Below are 26,530 nucleotides of genomic sequence, written 5' to 3' on the forward strand. Positions count from 1 at the left end.
TCGGCCTAAGGATCCCTTGACCTGGATCCGTATCTTGGGAGCTTGGCATTCTGATGAGACGCCATCAGATCCAATTCCGGTCTGCCCCATCTGAGAATCAGGGCGGCAAAGACCTCCGGATGGAGTTCCCACTCCCCCGGATGAAACGTCTGTCTGCTTAAAAAGTCCGCTTCCCAATTGTCCACTCCTGGGATGTAGATTGCTGACAGACAACAAGAATGAGCCTCCGCCCACCGAATTATCCTGGATACTTTTGTCATCGCTAAGGAACTCCTTGTCCCTCCCTAATGATTGATGTAAGCCACAGTCGTGATGTTGTCCGACTGAAAACGGATGCATTTGGCCGAAGCCAACTGAGGCCAAGCCTGAAGCGCATTGAATATTGCTCTCAATTCCAGAATATTGAATGGAAGTAGAGACTCCGACCAAGTTCACACACCCTGAGCCTTCAGGGAATTCCAGACTGCACCCCAACCTAGTAGACTGGCGTCCGTTGTCACTATCACCCATGAGGGTCTGCGGTAGCATGTCCCTTGGGATAGATGATCCGGCGACAACCAAAGAAGAGAGTCTATTGTCTCCTGATCCAGATCTATCTGAGGAGACAAATTTGCATAATCTCCATTCCACTGCCTGAGCATGCTCAATTGTAGCGGTCTGAGATGAAAACGAGCAAATGGGATGATGTCCATTGCCGTCACCATCAATCCTATTGCCTCCATGCACTGAGCCACTGATGGCCGAGGATTGGACTGAAGGGGTTCGGCATGTATTCAGAATCTTTAGATTTCTGACCTCTGTCAAGAAAATTTTCATGGATATGGAATCTATAATCTTGTCTGTGGATCAGAACCATGTCTGTATGAGACTTTGTCAGATGGTAAGATGACGCCTGGATCAGAATATCGTCCAGATAAGGCGCCACTGCAATACCCCGTGGCATGAGAACCGCCAGAAGGGACACTAGAACCTTCGTGAAGATCCTGTGTGCTGTGGCCAACCCGAAGGGACGAGCCACAAACGGAAAATGTTTGTCCAGGAAGGCAAACCTTAGGAACTGATGATGAGCCTTGTGGATAGGAATATGAAGGTATGCATCCTTCAAGTCCACGGTAGTCATATATTGACCCTCCTGGATCAATGGTAGAATAGTTCGAATAGTCTCCATCTTGAAGCATGGGACTCTGAGAAACTTGTTTAGACTCTTGAGATCTAAAATGGGTCTGAACGTTTCCTCTTTTTTGGGAACCATGAAAAGATTTGAGTAAAACCCCTGCCCCTGTTCCAGTCTTGGAACGGGACAAATTATTCCCATAGTAGAGAAGTCTTTTACACAACGTAAGAATGCCTCTCTCTTTATCTGGTCGACAGACAATCGTGAAAGAAGAAACCTCCCCCTTGGGAGAGAATCTTTGAATTCCAGTTGATACCCTTGGGACACGATTTCCATTGTCCAGGGGTCCTGAACATCTCTTAACCAAGCCTGAGCACAGAGAGAAAGTCTGCCCCCTATTAGATCCGGTTCCGGATTGGGGGCCGCCCCTTCATACTTTCTTGGTAACAGCAGCGGGCTTCTTGGGTTGTTTACCCTTGTTCCAAGCCTGGTTGAGTCTCCAGACAGACTTGGCCTTCCTGTTTAGCTGAAGAAGAGGAAGAAAACTCCTTTGAAGTCCAAAAGGAACGAAAATTATTTTGTTTACCCCTCATTTTAGCAGTTCTATCCTGAGGTAGGAGATGACCCTTACCTCCCGTAATGTCAGAGATGATTTCTTTCAAGTCAGGCCCGAATAGGGTCTTCCATTTGAAAGGAATAGCCAAAAGTTTTGACTTAGATGACACATCAGCAGACCAAGATTTTAACCATAACGCTCTACACACTAAAATGGCAAAACCAGCATTCTTAGCCGCCAATTTGGCAATCTGAAAGGCAGCATCCGTAATAAAAGAATTAGCCAGCTTAAGAGCCTTAATTCTATCTAAAATGTCCTCTAAAGGAGTCTCAGTCTTAAGAGACTCTTCTAAGGCGTCAAACCAGAAGGTCTCCGCAGTGGTAACTGGTACAATGCAGGCCGTCGGTTGTAAAAGGAAACCCTGATGAATAAATAACTTTCTTAGGAAACCCTCCAATTTCTTATCCATAGGGTCTTTGAAAGCTCAACTGTCCTCAATAGGAATAGTTGTACGCTTAGCCAGGATAGATATAGCTCCCTCCACCTTAGGGACTGTTTGCCAAGAGTCCCGAACAGTGTCAGATATGGGATACATTTTCTTAAAATTAGGAGAAGGTGAGAACGGAATACCCGGTCTGTCCCATTCCCGCGTAATAATTTCCGATATTCTCTTAGGAACCGGAAAAACATCAGAGTAAGCAGGCACCTTTAAGTATTTGTCCATCTTACACAATTTCTCTGGTGGTACCACAATAGAGTCACAGTCATCCAGAGTCGCTAAAACCTCCCGAAGTAACAGACGGAGGTGTTCAAGCTTAAATCTAAAGGACATGAGGTCCGAGTCCATCTGAGGTAACAATTCCTGAATCGGAAAGTTCCCTGACCCAAATTCAGATCCCTGTGAGGGTACATCGGAAATAGCCAACAAAGCATCAGAGGTCTCAGTATTAAAATTGACCTCTGTCCTGCTGCGTTTGCTCTGTAACACTGGCAACTTAGATAACACCTCTGTAAGGGTAGATGACATAACTGCAGCCATATCCTGCAGAGTAAATGAGGTAGACGCGGTTGAAGAACCCGGCGTCGCTTGGATGGGCGTTAAAGGTTGTGGCGCTTGGGGAGAATTTGGCGGCATGCCCTGATTCTCCTCAGACTAAGAATCATCCTTAGACACACTTTACTTAAATAAAATTAGCTCTTTACATTGTAAGGCCCTTTCAGTACATGAGGGACAAAAAGTAAGAGGGGGTTCCACAATGGCATCCAAACACATAGAACAAGTAGTTTCCTCAAGTTCAGACATGTTAAACAGACTAGCAATAGCAATAATAGTCGTTCTTTACTTGATATATTGAGCTCTGAAGACAAATTACATAGACACAAATTTTGAACTAAAAGGTGTACTGCGCCTTTAAATAATAAAAGCGCAACCATTTTTCTGTTATCAGCAAAACAGCGTTTGCGGAAATAAAAATTGCCCTTATGTGTCCAAATAGACTTTACAATATTGCACCGCTTGTTTTTTATCAAATTATATCAACTTTTATGAAGCTTAACAAGTTTATCAACTTTATCAATACTCTAGGCCCCTGCACCTCGCCAGCCTACCTGCCCCCAGATCACACTACTTAGGCTTAGATAGCGCTCCTAAGTCCCTCTGTACCCTTGGAGTAAAAAATAACTTAGGCCCCACTGGAGCCCAGGACCTTGCTGCTTGATCCAGATGAAGACTGCGCCACTGAGCGTGCAAAATTAGGCCCCGCCCACCATGGGTGTAACTCGAGCCGCCCTGAGGCCCGCATGGGCCGAAAACCAACATGTCTGATATCCCCATATAAACGTTAAACGTCATGTGCCCCTCACAATACACTCTTTAACAATAAAAGCGCAACAACCATAAATATAGCTCTCTCCCAGGCCTGTTATTTTTTTATCTAATAACACCAGCTCATGGATAGCAAACCGCATCTCCTAGCGTCATCCCACATATGTATAAGTGAAAATCAAACACACTGATAAATATCAATATAAAAGGGAATCCAGGTACACCATTTCCATTTCTTATAGTGCCTATTGGTTTATCCCTCCCCAGTTAAGGAAAAATGTCTACCTGTTCTGATGTATCAAGTCTCCCCAGAAACAAATGACTGAACATACCTCAATGCTGCTTGTAGCATGATACGGTTCTCCACACTGAAGATATTTCTTTACACTACCTTCAACTGCTCAGTGGAAAACCAGCCGGGTCTTAGATAATGTTTGCTAAGATCATTATCATCAGGGCAGAAAAATAAGATGTCTCCACTCCTCCTAGGGATTAAGTGACTGAAGATTTCTCCCTGAGAAAAATAGTACTCACTGGCACCATTTTAAAATAAAAAACTTCTTGATTGAAGAATCTAAACCAACACCTCACTTTACCTCTTCCTATCACTAACACAGGCAAAGAGAATGACTGGGGTGGGAGGGAAGGGAGGAGCTATATATACAGCTCTGCTGTGGTGCTCTTTGCCACTTCCTGCTAAACAGGAGGCTTAATCCCATAAGTAAGGATGAAATCCGTGGACTCGTCATATTTTGTAAAATATTTTTTTTTTTTTTAAAGCATTTCCCAGATATGAAACTGACAGTCTGCAAAAAGGAAATATACTGATAAACTTTAATCATGCAAATATAAGTACAAACATATATTTAGAACTTTATATATAAAATGCCAAACCATAGCTGAGTGTGTCTTAAGTAAATGAGACATACTTACCAAAAGACACCCATCCATATATAGCAGATAACCAAACCAGTACTGAAACGAAAATCAGTAGAGGTAATGGTATATAAGAATATATCGTCAATCTGAAAAGGGAGGTATGAGATGAATCTCTACGACCAATAACAGAGAACCTATGAAATAGATCCCCGTTAGGAAGACCATAGTATTCAATAGGTGATACTCCCTTCACATCCCTCTGACATTCATTGTACTCTGAGAGGAACCGGGCTTCAACTTGCTGAGAAGCGCATATCAACGTAGAAATCTAGCACAAACTTACTTCACCACCTCCATAGGAGGCAAAGTTTGTAAATCTGAATTGTGGGTGTGGTGAGGGGTGTATTTGTAGGAATTTTGAGGTTTGGGAAACTTTGCCCCTCCTGGTAGGATTGTATATATTACATACATCACTAGCTCATGGACTCTTGCCAATTACATGAAAGAAATATAAGGTTATAACTAATGCCTAAATAAAAAAAGTTTTAATTACAAAATTACCTTTTACAAAACAAAGATCTGCAATAAGAAAACATGTTGTACAAAAAAACATTAATAAAAATCACACATGATAAAACACACATAAAAATATCAACTATTGTTGCAACACAACTAAAAAGACAAATGCTTGTCCAAAATCGGCAGGATAAATCCGGATGTCTACTCAGTCGTTTTCCTCAAAAACTTAAAATTATGCTTTCCTGATAATTTTCTTTTCTTCAGATAGAAAGAGTCCACAGCTACATTCATTACTTTTGGGAAATAAGTACCTGGCTGCCAGGAGGAGGCAAAGACACCCCAGCCAAATGTCAGAAGAATAAAAAATAAAGACACCCCAGAGAAAAAATACAGGTGGGGAGCTGTGGACTCTTTCCATCTGAAGAAAAGAAAATTAACAGGTAATTTAAAATTTTCTTCATAAATGGAGTCCACCGCAGCATTCATTACTTTTGGGAAAACAATACCCAAGCTATAGATGACAGTGAATGCAAAGATGGGAGGGTACAATAGGCGGCCCATTCTAAGGGCACCAGGCCTGGAAAAAAAAAACCCAACCCAAACAAACCCCGCTTCGTCGGAGCCGGGCAAAAAACTAGAAGGATAAGGCCCCAAGGACACTGACCCGCAGATAGTCCGAAAGCCTAAGTAGAGACCGCAAGCAGACTCACTGAGCCAACACTCCTCCAGGAGAACCATCGCCCAGCAGTCGGTCCACACACAACCCTTCCTAGTACAGTACCAAAATCCCCAAAAGGGAGAGGACAAGGGAAACCAAAGGGATACCCAAAGGTATAGCAAAATCTATAAAGGAAAAACCCCCTTCAAAAGAAGGCCAAGTCCATAGGAGACCCAAACGGATCCCGAGAACAAGGGAAGACAACACCCAACCCACAAGGAGCAACTGGGCATTATCAAGGAGAACAACATCTCCCAAACATCGTGCAACAGCATTGAAAAGGGCAGCTGAAGACAAAGTCCTTAAAAATCAAAACTCAGAGATTGAGCAAACAGCAAAGTACAAGTAGCAAACTCAGAAATTAAACATCTGAGTCCAGTAACATGCTGCCAACCGTAGGAAGACACAGAGAAAACACTACCCTTTCTCCAATCCTACTCTGAGAAAAGATAAAATCCTGGGAATCCTAACCCTACTCCATGAGTAGCCCTTGTATTTGCAGCAATAAAGATATTTACGCCATATCTTGTGGTTAATCTTTCCAGTAACAGGCTTGCGTGCCTGAATCAAGGTATCAATAACCGCATCAGAGAACCCCCGCTTAGATAAAATCAAGTGTTCAATCTCCAAGCAGATAGCTGCAGAGAAATTAGATTCGGATGAAGGAAGGGTCCCTGAATGAGTATGACAATTATGTTGTGTAGAAAAACAATCCAACTAGTAACATAGTAATAAGGAATATCAAAGGCAACAGTTCTGCAAGCAACCGCAGAGCACTGCTTGTGTCAAAAATTAATTTGGACAAAAATATATGGAATGGATTGCACAGGATTACAAGACTCCCAACGGTCATAGCTGAAGGAGGAGTAATTAGGATAGACTGGATATGCAAACTAGGATATGCAAACATGTGACTGTCGCTTTAAATTTTAAACGGCAAAAACACACACTTTTTCTTTTCAGTTGATTTATTATGTCATATCCTGCAAATGAAAAATAATAGGGCTAAACTAGCGTAAATTGCTAGATCTCCACACCCCTCAGCAGAATCCCCTTTTAAAGATGAATGTTCCCAAGTCATACTAGACTCTTAAACATGTAATATTATGTATTGGTTATTTGGAAATACGCAATATGGGAAAGAAGGCTACGATCCGACTTATTTTGCCGGTCGTTAAGAAGCCTACAATAGGGACCCCATGTGTCTAGCTTTTCTTAGACTAAGAAGCACATATCTCAGTGTAACCTAACACCCGGTCGGTATGATTGCAGTAGAACCGCCGGTAGAATACTGCGCGCGCCAAGCAAATGGCCAAAGGACCGCCCCTCCTGGGCGTTGATGCAAAGGACCGCCCCTCCTGGGCGGTGATGCAACAGACAACTCCCGAGCGGCAAATGTAGATAGTGAACCGCTGGGAGTATTAATTATAATGTACCCTAGGAACAAGTAGCACACCACGGACATAGACCATAGGCACCACCCGGCTTGTCGGGAGAGACAAAACAGGCGCGTGAAGACCAAGCGTCTCCAAGGACCGCCCTTCGTGGGCGTATACAATAATAATACACAGACATCTCCCGGTCGCCATCGCAACCGCCGGGAAATGCAACAAAATGCCCCCCAAAAAACTTAACAGTATGTAAAACACACTTTTTACCGCCAAACACACACTTTAAGAACCCTCTCATTATCTAGGGAAAAAGCAGATTTAAACAGTCATCAACCGGTCGGCAGTGTTCTTATGTAACCGACGGGAGATGAAGCTTACAAGGGTAAACCCAGGGAAATAAAAATACAGCTGTCTAGGCTTGTTTACCAGGAAAGGAGAAGACACTTACCTGAACAAGTATCCCATCTCTCTAAGGGCTGTTATTCATAATGAGAGTGACCAATAACATCCGAGCCCATTCTATCTGCTATGCCCAGAAATAAAAATGGCACTTACCTCCAACTGCCGACAGCAAAGGCAGCTCCCAGGTGTGTGAAGTCCTGCTACTCACATGGACCGGAGGCTAAAAAGGAAAAATACTGAGTAAGGTCTCTCAGATTTTTCCCCTGAAAGGGCAGCATACAAACTATGGGAGGCGCAGTGAGAATAAAATCCCACAAGTTCCCATTGCTTTGAAGCCACCAAATGCTTCTCTTTTTGTATTGAAGAGATTGATTTGGTCTAGGCTAAACCCCAGAACAAAGTAGCACACTAAGGCACCACTTTAAAAATAATAAAATCTTGATTGAAGAAACTATAACTAACACCTCACTCTGCCTCTTCCTATCACTAACACAGGCAAAGAGAATGACTGGGGAGGGGGGGGAAGGGAGGGGCTATATATACAGCTCTGCTGTGGAGCTCTGCCACTTCCTGCTGACCAGGAGGCGATATCCCACAAGGAAGGATGAAATCCGTGGACTCGTCATATCTTGTAAAAGAAATGGGCATTAAAAGCAATTGATGATATGAAACTATTACATATATACAAAATAATCAAAGTAATAGCTGATAAACATAAATCAATATAAATCTTAAAAGAAAGTCTCAAAAAGGTGGGCCGCAAACTGATGTAACAATTATTGTAGCAGCTAATGAGAGCGTTAGGAGAAAAAGCTGTGGATGTATACTCCCTCCGTGAGATATTTAACACTGATACACAAACTAGTGAAACTCCTAGCGTGTGTTACCGTCTATAGACGAATAAGGTAAGCATCTTCAGCTGTGCACAGCAAATGGAGAACTCCAAGAACTCTGTTTGTTGTGGGACCCGTCCCGGACTGAGAGCTCCATTATTGTGTCTTCCCGACACGTGACAAGGATCTGTCCAATTAGGGTGGTTCTTCAGCGAACTATGGACTCCAATCAGGATGATTCCTTTGCTTGCTAGTGATAGTAGCTTTGTAGAAAAACGATCCTTGATATATAATAGGGATACTTTTTATCCGACGTTCAGGTTACAGTTCAAAGAGTATAATGAGCGCTACAACGGGCTAGGTTCCAGGGCTCTAGCCAACGTTCAGCTCATATGTGGAACAGGAATGACTAGTCAAAATGGGGGAAGGTTGGATATAACAGCACCGCAACAGGAATTATTCATACAATATACTTGTGATATCACAAAGTAGATTATGAACCTGACCTGCTCTTATATATACCAACAGCCAAAAGTGGAGAAAGTAAGCAACAGTCTACGCATTTCGGCAGTTTGGCCTGCCTTTATTAAGAAGACACTTAAGAGTTATGTATGCTGCAGGGTGGAATATGTATTATGCCTCTGGACATCACATGAATAGTGCAGATTAACAGCACAATACATATTCCTCCCTGCTTATCCTGCAGCATGCATAACTCATAAGTGTTCAGAAAAACATGGTCAAGGTGGCAACCCTAGCGTAGCCGTAGCCAGACTAAACAAGAGTGTGACAAACTGGTAGTGTTTGTCCAGATAAGCAAACCTTAAGAACCAAAAGTGATCCTTGTGGATAGGGATTTGCAAATATGCATCCTTGAGGTCTATAGTAGCCATAAACTTGCCCTTTTGGATTAAGGGTAAAATTGTGCAGATTGTTCCCATTATAAAAGTGGGAACACTGACAAACTCGTTTAGGGCTGTTAAATCTAGGACAGGATTGAAAGTCTGGACAATGAGCAGATTTGAGTGAAACTCTTGACCCTGAGGCGACACTGGTACAGGGATAAATTATTCCCATATCCTTGTATAAAGGCTGCTGCCACTGAAGGATTTTTTGGAACATGAGATCGGACCGCTGGTCAATGAGGACTGTTTCATAGAGAAGCAAACTCCCAATCTCATGAAGGACAAAAGTAATCCAGATATCCAAAAACATAATTTATGCTTACCAGATGAATTCCTTTCCTTCTGGATAGGGAGAGTCCACTGCTTTTTTCCTTACTGTTGGGAAATACAACACCTGGCCACCAGGAGGAGGCAAAGACACCCCAGCCAAAGGCTTAAATATCCCTCCCACTTCCTCATTACCCCAGTCATTCTGCCAAAGGAACAAGGAAAATTAGGAGAAACATTAGGGTATAAATGGTGCCAGAAGAATAAAATAAATACTAGGGGACCGCCCATTGACAAGAAAAAACAAGCGTTTTCCTTCCTAAGATAGGGAGAATCCACTGCTTCCTTACTGTTGGAAAAACTATACCCAAGCTCCAAAGGACACTGAATGAATAACGGGAGGGAATAAAAAGGAAGAGGCGGACCCTATTCTGAGGGCACTACAGCCTGCTTCAGCCGAAGCAAAAACTTCAAATTTGTACAATTTTGAAAAAGTATGTAAGGAGGAGCAGGTAGCCGCCTTACAAATCAGATCCATAGAGGCCTCGTTCTTAAAGGCCCAAGAGGAAGCCACTGCTCTAGTGGAATGAGCCGTTATCCTCTCAGGAGGACAATGTCCCGCTGTCTCGGAAGCTAAGCGGATGACACTCCTTTACCAAAAAGATAAGGAAGTCAAAGTAGCCTTCTGCCCCTTAGGCTTCCCTGAATAAACAACAAAGAAAGAGGAAAATGTTCTAAACTCCTTAGTAGCCTGAAGATAGAACTTCAAGGTGCGAACCATATGTAAATTGTGAAGCAAGCGTTCCTTTGATGGAGGAGGATTAGGACACAAGAAAGGAACCACAACCTCCTGATTGATGTTGCCATCTGACACAACCTTAGAAAGAAAACCTAATTTAGTACGTAAAACTGCCTTATCTGCATGAAAAAAGGAAATTTATGCTTACCTGATAAATGTATTTCTTTTTCGATACAATGAGTCCACGGATTTCATCCTAACTTGTGGGATTACACCTCCTGGTCAGCAGGAGGAGGCAAAGAGCACCACGGCAGAGCTGTATAAATAGCTCCTCCCTTCCCTCCCAACCCAGTCATTCGACCGAAGTTAGGAAGAGAAAGGAAAAGCCAAGGTGCAGAGGGGTCTGAAGTTTAATAAAAATTTAATGACCTCTCTCAGAAGAACAGGGCGGGCCGTGGACTCATCGTATCGAAAAATAAATAAATTTATCAGGTAAGCATAAATTTCCTTTTTCAAGATACGATCAGTCCACAGATTTCATCCTTACTTGTGGGATATAATATCAAAGCTATAGTACACGGATGAAAAGGGAGGGACAAGACAGGGATCCTAAGCGGAAGGCACCACTGCTTGAAGAACCTTTCTCCCAAAAGCAGCCTCAGCCGAGACAAAAGTATCAAACTTGTAAAATTTCGAAAAAGTGTGAAGAGAGAACCAAGTTGCAGCCTTGCAAATTAGTTCAACAGACGCATCAATTTTTGAATGCCCATAATTCATCCAAAAAGAAAGAGGTAGCCGTAGCTTTCCAACCTCTACGTTTACCTGAAGAAATAGCAAATAAAGAAGACGATTGTCGAAAAACCTTAGTCGCTTGCAAGTAAAACATTAAAGCACGGACTACGTCTAAATTATATAACAGACATTCCTTCTTAGAAGGATTAGGACACTAAGAAGGAACAACAATGTCCTGATCAATATTTTTGTTGGAAAGGAAAATCAGATAAGGAGAATCAAATTGTAATGCCGAAAGCTCAGACACTCTTCGAGCAAAAGAGATAGCAACCAAAAACAAAACTTTCCAAGATAATAACTTAATATCTACAGAATGCATAGGTTCAAACGGAACCCTTAAAGAACTCAAAAAAACTAATTTAAACCCCAAGGAGGAGCATTTGGTCTAAATACAGGCCTGATTCTAGACAGAGCCTGACAAAAAGATTCCACATCTGGAACATCCGCCAGACGCTTGTGTAACAACATAGAGAAAGTAGAAATATGTCCCTTTAAGGAACTTGCTGATAACCCCTTCTCCAATCCTTCTTGGAGAAAAGACAAATCCTGGGAATCCTAACCCTACTCCATGAGTAGCCCCTGGATTCACCCCAATAAAGACATTGACGCCATATCGTACGGTAAACTTTCCTAGTCAAAGGCTCACGTGCCTGAAACAAAGTACCCACAACCAAATCAGAAAAACCTCACTTAGACAAAACTAAGTGATCAATATCCAAGCAGCCAGCTGCAGAGAAATTAGATTCGGATGATGGAAGGCAACCTGAATGAGGTCTTTCCTCAAGGAATTATCCAAGGTGGCAGGGACAACATGTCCACCAGATCCTATCTTACTAACACAGGCAAAGAGAATGACTGGGTTGGGAGGGAAGGGAGGAGCTATTTATACAGCTCTGCTGTGGTACTCTTTGCCTCCTCCTGCTGACCAGGAGGCGTAATCCCACGAGGATGAATTCCCTGAACTCATTGTATCTTGAAAAAGAAATCAGATAAGGGGGCTCACATTGCAAGACAGATCTCAGAAACTCTGCACACAGAGGCAATAGCCAATAAAAAAAGAGAACCTTCCAAGATAACAATTTAATGTCAACGAAATGCAGAGGCTCAAACGGAACCTGTTGCAAAACATGAAGAACAAAATTTAGGCTCCAAGGAGGAGTCCCAGCTCTAAACACAGGTCTGATCCTAATCAGAACCTTAACAAAAGCATCATTTTTAAAAGCCCATGTGGAAGCCACCGCTCTATTAGAATGAGCCGTAATTTTTTCAGGAGGCTGCTGTCCAGCAGTCTCGTATGCCAAACGGATGATGCTTTTCAGCCAAAAAGAAAGAGAGGTAGCCGTAGCTTTTTGACCCCTACACTTTCCAGAATAGACAACAAATAGAGAAGATGTTTGACGGAAATCCTTGGTCGCTTGTAAGTATAACTTCAAGGTACGAACCACGTCCAAGTTATGTAACAGACGCTCCTTCTTAGAAGAAGGATTAGGACACAAAGAGGAACAACAATTACCTGATTAATATTCTTATTTGAAACAACCTTAGGAAGGAATCCCAGTTTAGTACGTAAAACCACATTATCAGAATGGAATATAAGATAAGGCGAGTCGCATTGTAACGCAGAAAGCTCAGAAACTCTTTGAGCAGAAGAGATAGCAACTAAAAACAAAACTTTCCAAGATAAAAGCTTAATATCTATGTAATGCATGGGTTCAAACGGAGCCCCTTGAAGAACATTGAGAATTAAATTCAAACTCCATGGCAGAGCAACAGGTTTAAACACAGGCTTGATTCTGACTAAAGCCTGACAAAAAGACTGAACGTCTGGGACATCCGCCAGACGTCTGTGTAGTAAAATTTGTCCCTTTAAGGAACTAGCTGATAATCCCTTCTCCAATCCTTCTTGGAGAAAGGACAAAATCCTAGGAATCCTAACCCTACTCCCTGAGTAGCCCTTGGATTCCAGGTCTGGTTAGGTCTCCAGACTGACTTGGATTGTGCAAAATTCCCCTCCTGCTTTGCGGCGGAGGAGGGAGTAGAGGGTCCACCTTTAAAGTTTTGAAAGGAACGAAAATTATTTTGTTTAGCCCTCATTTTAACAGTCTTGTCCTGAGGAAGGGCATGACCTTTACCTCCAGTAATGTCGGAAATGATTTCCTTTAGTTTAGGCCCGAATAGGGTCTTACCTTTAAAAGGAATAGCTAAAAGTTTAGATTTTGATGACACATCAGCAGACACAGACTTAAGCCATAACGCTCTAGAATGGCAAAGCCTGCATTTTTTGCCGTTAATTTAGCCATTTGAAAAGCGGCATCGGTAATAAAAGAATTAGCTAGTTTGAGAGCCTTAATTCTATCCAAAATATCATTTAATGGGGTCTCAACCTTGAGACTCCTCTAGAACCTCAAACCAAAAAGCTGCTGCAGTAGTAACTGGAACAATGCACGCTATAGGTTGTAGAAGAAAACCCTGATGAATAAACAATTTCTTTAAAAGACCCTCTAATTTTTTATCCATAGGATCTTTGAAAGCACAACTGTCCTCAATAGGTATAGTTGTACGCTTAGCCAGGGTAGAAATAGCACCCTCCACCTTAGGGACCATCTGCCAGGAATCCCAAATGGTGTCAGATATGGGAAACATTTTTTTAAAAGTAGGAGGGGGAGATAATGGAATGCCTGGTCTATCCCATTCCTTAGTAACAATGTCCGAAATCCTTTTAGGGACTGGAAAAACAGTGTAAGTAGGGACCTCTAGATATTTATCCATTTTACAAACCTCCCGGAGTAACAGGCGGAGGTGTTCAAGCTTAAATTTAAAGGCCGTCACGTCCGAGTCTGTTGGAGGGAACACATTTCCTGAGTCTGAAAGTTCTCAGACAGCAATTCCCCTACCCCCAACTCGGAACACTGTGAGGGTACATCAGAGATGGCCAATAAAGCATCAGAGGGCTCAGCATTTACCCTAATACCAGACCTACTGCGCTTACCCTGTAAAAATGGCAGTTTAGATAATACCTCTGTAAGGGTAGTAGACATAACTGCAGCCATATCTTGCAGGGTAAAAGAATTAGACGCACTATAAGTACTTGGCGTTGCTTGAGTGGGCGTTAAAGGTTGTGACACTTGGGGAGAATTGGATGGCATAACCTGATTCTCTTCAGACTGAGAATCATCCCTAGACATACTTTTATCACCTAAAATATGTTCTTTGCAATGTAAGGCCCTTTCAGTACATGAGGGACACATTTTAAGTGGGGGTTCCACAATGGCTTCTAAACACATAGAGCATTGACTTTCCTCAATGTCAGACATGTTGAACAGGCTAGTAATAACCACAAAAAGTCTTGAAAACACTTTATTTAGTGAAAAAATCAACAATCTGAAAAAAACCGTACTGCGCCTTTAAGAGTAAAAAAGCATACAATTTTTCCAAAACTGCCTTAAAATGTAATAAATATCACAATTTTAGCATATATTTGTTTTATCTTGCCAGCTAAGATTGCACCACAAGTAAGGTATACTTAACCCTTTATGGAAAAAAAGTTACTCAAAAACGTTATGAAAAATAATATAGCAACCCCCTGCACCTTGCCACAAGCTCTGCTGTGGCGCCTACCTGCCCTCAGGGGTCTGTAATACACACTATCTCCTTCGTTTAGGCTAAATCTGCAGCTTAGGCCCACCGGAGCTGGAGCTTGCTGCCTTCATAAGCATTTCAACTGCGCATCTGAGGCGTGAAATTAGGCCCCGCCCATCTCTATCGATGTCTCTCTGCCTAGTAAAAAAAACGCTGTAAAGCGGCCTAGAAAACTAGCCATGTGGGTTTTTCATATTCCCCATCTATATTGTAAGCCATGTGAAACCCTCCATTGCCATCAGCCATAAAAACGTTTGCATTTTAACACCTTTCACTTTACCTCTTCCTATTACTAGTATAGGCAAAGAGAATGACTGGGGGTGGAGTCAAGGGAGGAGCTATATAGACAGCTCTGCTGTGGTGCTCTTTGCCACTTCCTGTTAGCAGGAGGCTAATATCCCACAAGTAAGGATGAATCCGTGGACTCGTCGTATCTAGTAGAAGAAAATAATTGTCCCTATCGTCAAACACAGGTAAGAAATCTATATAAAACCGAAGAATATTCGGAGCCTGCAGACAGGATAGAAAAAACTAATTAACCTATCAGAGACAAAAGGCTATCTTGTGAAACACAGCCACCTTTGAGCTCCAGCCTCAAGGCAGCAAAGCTGACCCTAAGCCATTGTGGGAGACCATCTTACAGAGAATGGCAAAAAATATTTACGACAACTCTCGTCTAGGAAAAAATCCAGACCTTAGGAGAACATCCAACCCTAGCAGCATATGATACCAGTGGAGGGATGAAACACTGAACTCCCCAACGAAGACAAAAAACCAGGTTAGAAAACTGCCACAACAGGATTCAAACTCCAAGCCTCCAGCTACTTAGGCAGGGTAGATATCCCTTAGGCCACTGGAAGTACACAGTCAAGACTCAACAGAGCAGTCAGATACCCACCCCCCACTCTGAGGTAACGGACTCAGTCCAAAAGGACTGGCAACGTCCGAATATAGAGAATACAAAATTCTCCGAACCACACCTCAGAAGAAAAAGGAGGGTCCTTAAAAAGAAAAGAAACCCAGGGAGAACAACCCTTACCATTATTTAAATCTTGTTTGCTACCACGAAGCCATGATAGAAAACGTGCTCGGGTTCCAGAACCCCTACACAGCTACCTTCCTAAGAGGGACACTCCCAAACAAGGGAGATAGGACACTTAACTCCAGTGTCCCAGTACCAGAATCTAGCCCCATGACTTCTTGCACGCAAAGAAGGGCAGAACCCCTCAGAAAACGAGAAGGAACTTTGGGGCACCAATGGATACTGTATCCTGAAACCTATCCGAGCCATAGGCATGAGAGAACGAAGAAAACCAATTGATAAGAGACCATTTGGTCATACCGACAGTTCAGTTGAAACAAACAACCACAAGCCCACATCAAGGTGCAATGGCTGCCCCTGAAACCACTGTAAGATCCAGCCTGAGAGACAGCAAAACTAACCCTCAGGCAGTTAACAAATCCCCTTGAAGGGATAGCGAATGTTCCAAAAATTTAAAGGTTTGAAACCGAACCGCCCAGGACCGATCCAGATCCAGACTCAGACAAGAGACATGGCCAAAGCCAGATCCCCAGAACTGGAGACCGGTCGATGTTCTAACCCCCTGAGGAACCATCAAGGTACATCCCACATCCCAATGTCCCTGGACTTTGGATGCTTGAAATAGATTCAGACCAAAGAGCCTAGATTGACAACTTAACAGGCCTGAGGGCAATTAGCACCCGGAGGAGCATCTGAAACCAGGATCCTTTGCTTGCAAACCCAAAGAGCTAGATCTCTTAGAGAGTTGAAGGGGAACACCCTTCCCTAAAGAACACGGGTTTACACGGAACAGGCTACAACAAGCCCTTGGGATGAGAAGGCGATAAAATCACCAAGACTACAGGATCAGCCTCCCGGGAAATCCTGTACCTCAAAGGAAAAATGGTGGGAGTCCCACAACTTCTGGTAGATAAGTCAACCAGGGGAAAGCCGAGAAAAAACAACAGGGAATAACCCCAAACCCCTGCGCTCCCATAGAAGAGCGTGCACTCAAAAAAAGGGAAGTAATAAGGATCTACTTCAGACACAGATGACCTGACTACCCAAGAAGGGAAACAAGTAGCCCCAGCGATGTACAAGAGGCACCTGCGATTAGGCTACAAAAAAAAAAAAAAAAATACATCCACAAGATACCAAGAGTGAAAACGAAAATTGTCATTCATTTGGTACCCCCGACGCCCAGAGGTCATCAAAACCTCCAAATCCATGGGAATGGAGCATTTCGGTTCCAAAGCCAACGTGCCTCTCCTGATGAGCCTCAGTGGGCTCCGAATCCGTAACCCCCTCGACAGTAGGAAAGGGAGGCGGATCGATGCAGTCCCTCTGTCTCTAGTAATGGAGGCAATAAGAAAACGAACACTTATCAAAGTGAACAACCCAGCACCCGACAAGGTAGCCAGCGCACCGGCATCACGTGGGTGACATGAATCGTAAGAAACAGCAGCCGACCAGTACCCGCCTGGTACGAGAGCACCCGAAATTGTCCAAGATCCAAGAAAAATCAAAGCCCCGAAGGGATTGATGAACTATAAACATTACTATGTCATTATATGGTACTTAACTTCTGAAGAAGCGCCCACGCGACCACAAAACCGCAAGTATCCGTTCCAGAGAAGAAACATTCCCAAAACGGAAAATCATAACAAACATGAGCTTCCTAAAACAAATTAAATACATCCTAACCGGATAAAAAGAAAAAAAGGCAGCACCCGTAGGTAAATGCCCAATGAGTATAGGCACGCTAACAGGACCAGCCGATCAGAGGCCCCATTCTCCTAAGCTCAGAACTGGAACCAATACTTACAAGAAATAAAAAAAACGGAGATGTCAAGGAGATTGGCTTTATCCCCATACGTCTAGCCCAGTTTGCCATCCAGCACAGAAGACAGAGGATTCCTTGGCCCAGTAGGACTGGATTCCTCCAGCACCGCCAAAACATGCCTTAGTAGTACACAAAGATGTGCCAGTTTATAACGGAAGGCAAAATGTTCACCCGCCGGATCGATTGACGATCCCGAGAGAGGGGCCCCTGACGCCTCAGAGGCCATCGCTTCCCCAGAAGGTTGAACTGACTCTGGCACGACGAACCCTGGTTAAAAGAACATGGACAGCATCTTAAAAATACTTCTCTTGGGAGATATAAATGTGCCAGCGCCACAGATATGGCCATGTAGAACAGTGCCATAAGCCGTGAAGGAAAGCCGCCGCCTTCCGGAGGAGTAATGGCCATAGGGACACCTGCTTGCGTAGCAAAAGAAGGTTCTGGGGCACGCGACTCACGGGACATGCAATCCTCAGGGGGGGTGGATCAACGCACTCTACATTCCCTGATTCGGGGGAAGAGTAATCTAGACTGGCAATCGGAACATAACTGATAGACATGGATAAGCCATTTCATACTCTTCATAAGACGTATACTCCTAGTTGGAGATGTTCGTTTCTAAAAAATCAGAATCCTAAATAACTTGGAGATTGCAAATATGGACAAAAGCTAAACGGCACCTTACACCCCCAATGGCCGGGGCACTCACCAACTCCTGTTAACCAGACAACTAACGAACAGACTCTCTCCGTCGCCACTCGGTCTGAGTACGGAAATGGAATTACGTGACCACACCCGGTCACGAGGTGCACTGTGTAAGCCAGCAAAAAAACATAATTTATGTAAGAACTTACCTGATAAATTCATTTCTTTCATATTAACAAGAGTCCATGAGCTAGTGACGTATGGGATATACATTCCTACCAGGAGGGGCAAAGTTTCCCAAACCTTAAAATGCCTATAAATACACCCCTCACCACACCCACAAATCAGTTTAACGAATAGCCAAGAAGTGGGGTGATAAGAAAAAGTGCGAAGCATATAAAATAAGGAATTGGAACAATTGTGCTTTATACAAAAAAATCATAACCACCACAAAAAAGGGTGGGCCTCATGGACTCTTGTTAATATGAAAGAAATGAATTTATCAGGTAAGTTCTTACATAAATTATGTTTTCTTTCATGTAATTAACAAGAGTCCATGAGCTAGTGACGTATGGGATAATGACTACCCAAGATGTGGATCTTTCCACACAAGAGTCACTAGAGAGGGAGGGATAAAATAAAGACAGCCAATTCCTGCTGAAAATAATCCACACCCAAAATAAAGTTTAACAAAACATAAGCAGAAGATTCAAACTGAAACCGCTGCCTGAAGAACTTTTCTACCAAAAACTGCTTCAGAAGAAGAAAATACATCAAAATGGTAGAATTTAGTAAAAGTATGCAAAGAAGACCAAGTTGCTGCTTTGCAGATCTGGTCAACCGAAGCTTCATTCCTAAACGCCCAGGAAGTAGATACTGACCTAGTAGAATGAGCTGTAATTCTTTGAGGCGGAGTTTTACCCGACTCAACATAGGCAAGATGAATTAAAGATTTCAACCAAGATGCCAAAGAAATGGCAGAAGCTTTCTGGCCTTTCCTAGAACCGGAAAAGATAACAAATAGACTAGAAGTCTTACGGAAAGATTTCGTAGCTTCAACATAATATTTCAAAGCTCTAACAACATCCAAAGAATGCAATGATTTCTCCTTAGAATTCTTAGGATTAGGACATAATGAAGGAAGCACAATTTCTCTACTAATGTTGTTGGAATTCACAACTTTAGGTAAAAATTCAAAAGAAGTTCGCAACACCGCCTTATCCTGATGAAAAATCAGAAAAGGAGACTCACACGAAAGAGCAGATAATTCAGAAACTCTTCTAGCAGAAGAGATGGCCAAAAGGAACAAAACTTTCCAAGAAAGTAATTTAATGTCCAATGAATGCATAGGTTCAAACGGAGGAGCTTGAAGAGCTCCCAGAACCAAATTCAAACTCCAAGGAGGAGAAATTGACTTAATGACAGGTTTTATACGAACCAAAGCTTGTACAAAACAATGAATATCAGGAAGAATAGCAATCTTTCTGTGAAAAAGAACAGAAAGAGCAGAGATTTGTCCTTTCAAAGAACTTGCGGACAAACCCTTATCCAAACCATCCTGAAGAAATTGTAAAATTCTCGGTATTCTAAAAGAATGCCAAGAAAAATGATGAGAAAGACACCAAGAAATATAAGTCTTCCAGACTCTATAATATATCTCTCGAGATACAGATTTACGAGCCTGTAACATAGTATTAATCACGGAGTCAGAGAAACCTCTATGACCAAGAATCAAGCGTTCAATCTCCATACCTTTAAATTTAAGGATTTCAGATCCGGATGGAAAAAAGGACCCTGTGACAGAAGGTCTGGTCTTAACGGAAGAGTCCATGGCTGGCAAGATGCCATCCGGACAAGATCCGCATACCAAAACCTGTGAGGCCATGCCGGAGCTATTAGCAGAACAAACGAGCATTCCCTCAGAATCTTGGAGATTACTCTTGGAAGAAGAACTAGAGGCGGAAAGATATAGGCAGGATGATACTTCCAAGGAAGTGATAATGCATCCACTGCCTCCGCCTGAGGATCCCGGGATCTGGACAGATACCTGGGAAGTTTCTTGTTTAGATGAGAGGCCATCAGATCTATCTCTGGGAGCCCCCACAATTGAACAATCTGAAGAAATACCTCTGGGTGAAGAGACCATTCGCCCGGATGCAACGTTTGGCGACTGAGATAATCCGCTTCCCAATTGTCTACACCTGGGATATGAACCGCAGAGATTAGACAGGAGCTGGATTCCGCCCAAACCAAAATTCGAGATACTTCTTTCATAGCCAGAGGACTGTGAGTCCCTCCTTGATGATTGATGTATGCCACAGTTGTGACATTGTCTGTCTGAAAACAAATGAACGATTCTCTCTTCAGAAGAGGCCAAAACTGAAGAGCTCTGAAAATTGCACGGAGTTCCAAAATATTGATCGGTAATCTCACCTCCTGAGATTCCCAAACTCCTTGTGCCGTCAGAGATCCCCACACAGCTCCCCAACCTGTGAGACTTGCATCTGTTGAAATTACAGTCCAGGTCGGAAGAACAAAAGAAGCCCCCTGAATTAAACGATGGTGATCTGTCCACCACGTTAGAGAGTGTCGAACAATCGGTTTTAAAGATATTAATTGAGATATCTTCGTGTAATCCCTGCACCATTGGTTCAGCATACAGAGCTGAAGAGGTCGCATGTGAAAACGAGCAAAGGGGATCGCGTCCGATGCAGCAGTCATAAGACCTAGAATTTCCATGCATAAGGCTACCGAAGGGAATGATTGTGACTGAAGGTTTCGACAAGCTGTAATCAATTTTAGACGTCTCTTGTCTGTTAAAGACAGAGTCATGGACACTGAATCTATCTGGAAACCCAGAAAGGTTACCCTTGTTTGAGGAATCAAAGAACTTTTTGGTAAATTGATCCTCCAACCATGATCTTGAAGAAACAACACAAGTCGATTCGTATGAGACTCTGCTAAATGTAAAGACGGAGCAAGTACCAAGATATCGTCCAAATAAGGAAATACCACAATACCCTGTTCTCTGATTACAGACAGAAGGGCACCGAGAATCTTTGTGAAAATTCTTGGAGCTGTAGCAAGGCCAAACGGTAGAGCCACAAATTGGTAATGCTTGTCTAGAAAAGAGAATCTCAGGAACTGATAATGATCTGGATGAATCGGAATATGCAGATATGCATCCTGTAAATCTATTGTGGACATATAATTCCCTCGCTGAACAAAAGGCAATATAGTCCTTACAGTTACCATCTTGAACGTTGGTATCCTTACATAACGATTCAATAATTTTAGATCCAGAACTGGTCTGAAGGAATTCTCCTTCTTTGGTACAATGAAGAGATTTGAATAAAACCCCATCCCCTGTTCCGGAACTGACATAATTACTCCAGCCAACTCTAGATCTGAAACACAATTCAGAAATGCTTGAGCTTTCACTGGATTTACTGGGACATGGGAAAGAAAAAATCTCATTGCAGGAGGTCTCATCTTGAAACCAATTCTGTACCCTTCTGAAACAATGTTCTGAATCCAAAGATTGTGAACAGATTTGATCCAAATTTCTTTGAAAAAACGTAACCTGCCCCCTACCAGCTGAACTGGAATGAGGGCCGTACCTTCATGTGAACTTAGAAGCAGGCTTTGCCTTTCTAGCAGGCTTGGATTTATTCCAGACTGGAGATGGTTTCCAAACTGAAACTGCTCCTGAGGACGAAGGATCAGGCTTTTGTTCTTTGTTGAAACGAAAGGAACGAAAACGATTGTTAGCCCTGTTTTTACCTTTAGACTTTTTATCCTGTGGTAAAAAAGTTCCTTTCCCACCAGTAACAGTTGAAATAATAGAATCCAACTGAGAACCAAATAATTTGTTTCCCTGGAAAGAAATGGAAAGTAGAGTTGATTTAGAAGCCATATCAGCATTCCAAGTCTTAAGCCATAAAGCTCTTCTGGCTAAGATAGCCAGAGACATAAATCTAACATCAACTCTAATAATATCAAAAATGGCATCACAGATGAAATTATTAGCATGCTGCAGAAGAATAATAATATCATGAGAATCACGATTTGTTACTTGTTGCGCTAGAGTTTCCAACCAAAAAGTTGAAGCTGCAGCAACATCAGCCAATGATATAGCAGGTCTAAGAAGATTACCTGAACATAGATAAGCTTTTCTTAGAAAAGATTCAATTTTCCTATCTAAAGGATCCTTAAACGAGGTACCATCTGACGTAGGAATGGTAGTACGTTTAGCAAGGGTAGAAATAGCCCCATCAACTTTAGGGATTTTGTCCCAAAATTCTAACCTGTCAGGCGGAACAGGATATAATTGCTTAAAACGTTTAGAAGGAGTAAATGAATTACCCAATTTATCCCATTCCTTAGCAATTACTGCAGAAATAGCATTAGGAACAGGAAAGACTTCTGGAATAACCGCAGGAGCTTTAAAAACCTTATCCAAACGCATAGAATTAGTATCAAGAGGACTAGAATCCTCTATTTCTAAAGCAATTAGTACTTCTTTAAGTAAAGAGCGAATAAATTCCATCTTAAATAAATATGAAGATTTATCAGCATCAATCTCTGAGACAGAATCCTCTGAACTAGAAGAGTCCAAAGAATCAGAATGATGGTGTTCATTTAAAAATTCATCTGTAGAGAGAGAAGATTTAAAAGACTTTTTACGTTTACTAGAAGGAGAAATAACAGACAAAGCCTTCTTTATGGATTCAGAAACAAAATCTCTTATGTTATCAGGAACATTCTGCACCTTAGATGTTGAGGGAACTGCAACAGGCAATGGTACATCACTAAAGGAAATATTATCTGCTTTAACAAGTTTGTCATGACAATTATTACAAACAACAGCTGGAGGAATAGCTACCAAAAGTTTACAGCAGATACACTTAGCTTTGGTAGATCCAGCAGGCAGTGGTTTTCCTGTAGTATCTTCTGGCTCAGATGCAACGTGAGACATCTTGCAATATGTAAGAGAAAAAACATATAAAGCAAAATAGATCAAATTCCTTATAAGACAGTTTCAGGAATGGGAAAAAAATGCCAAACATCAAGCTTCTAGCAACCAGAAGCAAATGAAAATGAGACTGAAATAATGTGGAGACAAAAGCGACGCCCATATTTTTTTGGCGCCAAATAAGACGCCCACATTATTTGGCGCCTAAATGCTTTTGGCGCCAAAAATGACGCCACATCCGGAACGCCGACATTTTTGGCGCAAAATAACGTCAAAAAATGACGCAACTTCCGGCGACACGTATGACACCGGAAACGGAAAAGAATTTTTGCGCCAAAAAAATCCGCGCCAAAAATGACGCAATAAAATGAAGCATTTTCAGCCCCCGCGAGCCTAACAGCCCACAGGGAAAAAAGTCAAATTGAGGTAAGACAAAATATGATAATTTAAAGCATAATCCCAAATATGAAACTGACTGTCTGGAAATAAGGAAAGTTGAACATTCTGAGTCAAGGCAAATAAATGTTTGAATACATATATTTAGAACTTTATAAATAAAGTGCCCAACCATAGCTTAGAGTGTCACAGAAAATAAGACTTACTTACCCCAGGACACTCATCTACATGTTTGTAGAAAGCCAAACCAGTACTGAAACGAGAATCAGTAGAGGAAATGGTAAATATAAGAGTATATCGTCGATCTGAAAAGGGAGGTAAGAGATGAATCTCTACGACCGATAACAGAGAACCTTATGAAATAGACCCCGTAGAAGGAGATCACTGCATTCAATAGGCAATACTCTCCTCACATCCCTCTGACATTCACTGCACGCTGAGAGGAAAACCGGGCTCCAACTTGCTGCGGAGCGCATATCAACGTAGAATCTAGCACAAACTTACTTCACCACCTCCCTTGGAGGCAAAGTTTGTAAAACTGATTTGTGGGTGTGGTGAGGGGTGTATTTATAGGCATTTTAAGGTTTGGGAAACTTTGCCCCTCCTGGTAGGAATGTATATCCCATACGTCACTAGCTCATGGACTCTTGTTAATTACATGAAAGAAAGGCATGCCAGTCCAAAAGGACCATGCAGTTTCATAAGGCCTTTATGTTCCGAATAGCCATGAGCCCAAATATCACTACACATTAGCAGACAGAATCACATAAAAATGATTTAAGTCCCCCCTGTTCAATAACACCCCAGGGGAGATATTAACCCTTGATTTGATAAGATAAAGGAGTCCCACTGGGACCCTGACTTCTGTTAACATTACATTCACATCTCAAAATAAAATGTAACTATATTACTGGAATCTACGCTAAGGAACAGGAACAAGGCCCTTCAAGTGTGACAGATAGTAGCATTGCTTTTGACATGGACTTGAGTGAATAAAGGCAGGCAGCGAAACCCGTCAACGCTGATTGCCAAGCAGCTGTTAACATGAGTCGGGATGGTTTCGTAGAAACGACACTACCTGCATCTCTGGATTCTAACTTTCATTCATGCTCTCACTGAGAGGTTGACAAGATTACTTAAAACTCCAGTCCCAATTTTGAAGAGTACAACCCTCCATAATAGACTATCTTCAATCTTCTGACACTTCTCTGACAAATTCTTGTGATGAAAGGCAATGACTGGGGGATGAGGGAAGTGGTGGAGGTATTTAAGCCTTTTGCTGGGGTGTCTTTGCCTCCTCCTGGTGGCCAGGTTCTTATTTCCCACAAGTAATGAATGCAGCTGTGGAGTCTTCCTGTTTAAGAAGAAAAAAATATTGCACCAAAAAAACATTATAAAGGCTCAAACATATGAGGCCTCTCTGAGGAGAGAGAGCTAAGCCCCCTGGCTATAAAGGTACCTGTGTCAGAGTGCCTACAAATAGCCTCTGGGCTGTGTATGTGCTATGGTAAGTCATTTACCCTAAGTAGTATTCCTCCACCAGCTTAAAACCTTGTCAAGGCAGCTGCAGCAGTATCCAGTGGAGAACCCATCCAGTGCAGGTAAGGCTACAGCAGAAGATATCTTGTCGGAAATACCTGTTTCCCACAGGGGGAGGCTAAGGATGAGTCACCACAATGACTTATGGTAGTTATTGCTGAAATTCCATAGGAAAATACTGTGCACATAACAGGGTATTGCTATGTCCCTGTATCATTTAGCTGCAGTGAAGTCTCTCTTCTGTCTTCATTGTGAATGTTAATTCCCAAGGTTTATGGATATTACGTTGGTCTGAGCTCCCAAATTTAAATCCATGAGCAAGTAGCTGGAACACCTCTATTCTTAACCTTCTCCTACGAGGCAAAAAACAAAACTAAGAGAAAGATGAAAGGTGGGAGGGTGTTTAAGTTCTAATATGAGTTCTTGACCTCCTCCTAGTGGCGGGAAATATTTACCATATGTTATGGAAGACTGTGGACCAGGACCATCATTTTACGAAAGAAATTCAATAATAGATGTAAATTGTAAAGTTGTTTAAAATTTTATGATCTATCTCTCTGGTATTCAAACCTGTCCTCAGGCCTACCTAACAGGCCAGATTTTGAGGGTATCTGAACTGGAGCACAGGTGAAATAATCAGCTGATTAGTAAACACGGTTATTTTACCTGCTCTCAACCAAGGTAGTCCTGAAAATCTGGCCTGTTGGGGAGGCCTGAGGGCAGGTTTGAAAACCAGTGCTCTATCTGAATAGCGAAAAACATTTTGGGTTTCATGTCCCTTCAATGTCCATGGTTGGAAAGGGATGTCCAACAAGCTTATATAGGTGTGATGGTCAGGTGTCCACATACTAGATACACTATATGACCAAAAGTAATTGTGGCCTTACAGGATCTCAGCCAGGAATAGAGAGTTAATAATGCATAAGGTATCAGTCTTATAGCAAAAATTATAGCCTTGGACCCATACATAGCAAGCAGAGCTTTAAGCCATAAAGTCATGTGTCACTGAATAAGGTTAATAAACCTATTACAATGAAACACAATGGCCTGTGATTTGTTTAGTTTGCAAAAACTTCTCCTTAAGAGCATACTACAAAAAAAGTATAAGGTTCAGAATAATTTTGTTAAGATGTGACCCCATAAGAAATTATACTGTATGTCGTGTTAAGGTTACTAGAGATGCCACAACATCTCTACATTTAATTTGTAAGTATGTTCAAATGTAACAATGGCATTTGTACAAACTATTGTAAAAAAGAATAGCATAAGCACATTAATTGTGGTGAGAACTTAAAAAATATGTATTTTTAAGATAATGCGAACATTTCTTCAACAATAAGTAATGTTTAGGCTAATAGTGCTGAGAAAGAATCTGGTAACAAATAGGTTTTGTCGAGCATAACACCTTGTTTGATAAATACAAGGTTATGTTTAGATTAGTTGTTATGAGAAAAGCTAATTAACAAAATTTAGTCACATTTTGAATAGCTTTTTTCATGTTTCCATCAAATTTGCAAAATAAACAGTAAAAA

The 26,530-nt window shown here is 42.0% G+C and overlaps 1 protein-coding gene across 1 annotated transcript in view; it reads right to left on the reverse strand.

Moving 5' to 3' along the window:
* Positions 1-26,530, reverse strand: part of PRPS2 (phosphoribosyl pyrophosphate synthetase 2) — a 386,813-nt gene that overhangs the window by 68,551 nt on the left and 291,732 nt on the right. The gene's annotated exons all lie outside the window — the stretch shown is intronic.

Source organism: Bombina bombina, chromosome 3 (assembly GCF_027579735.1).
Source record: "Bombina bombina isolate aBomBom1 chromosome 3, aBomBom1.pri, whole genome shotgun sequence".
NCBI lineage: Eukaryota > Metazoa > Chordata > Amphibia > Anura > Bombinatoridae > Bombina > Bombina bombina.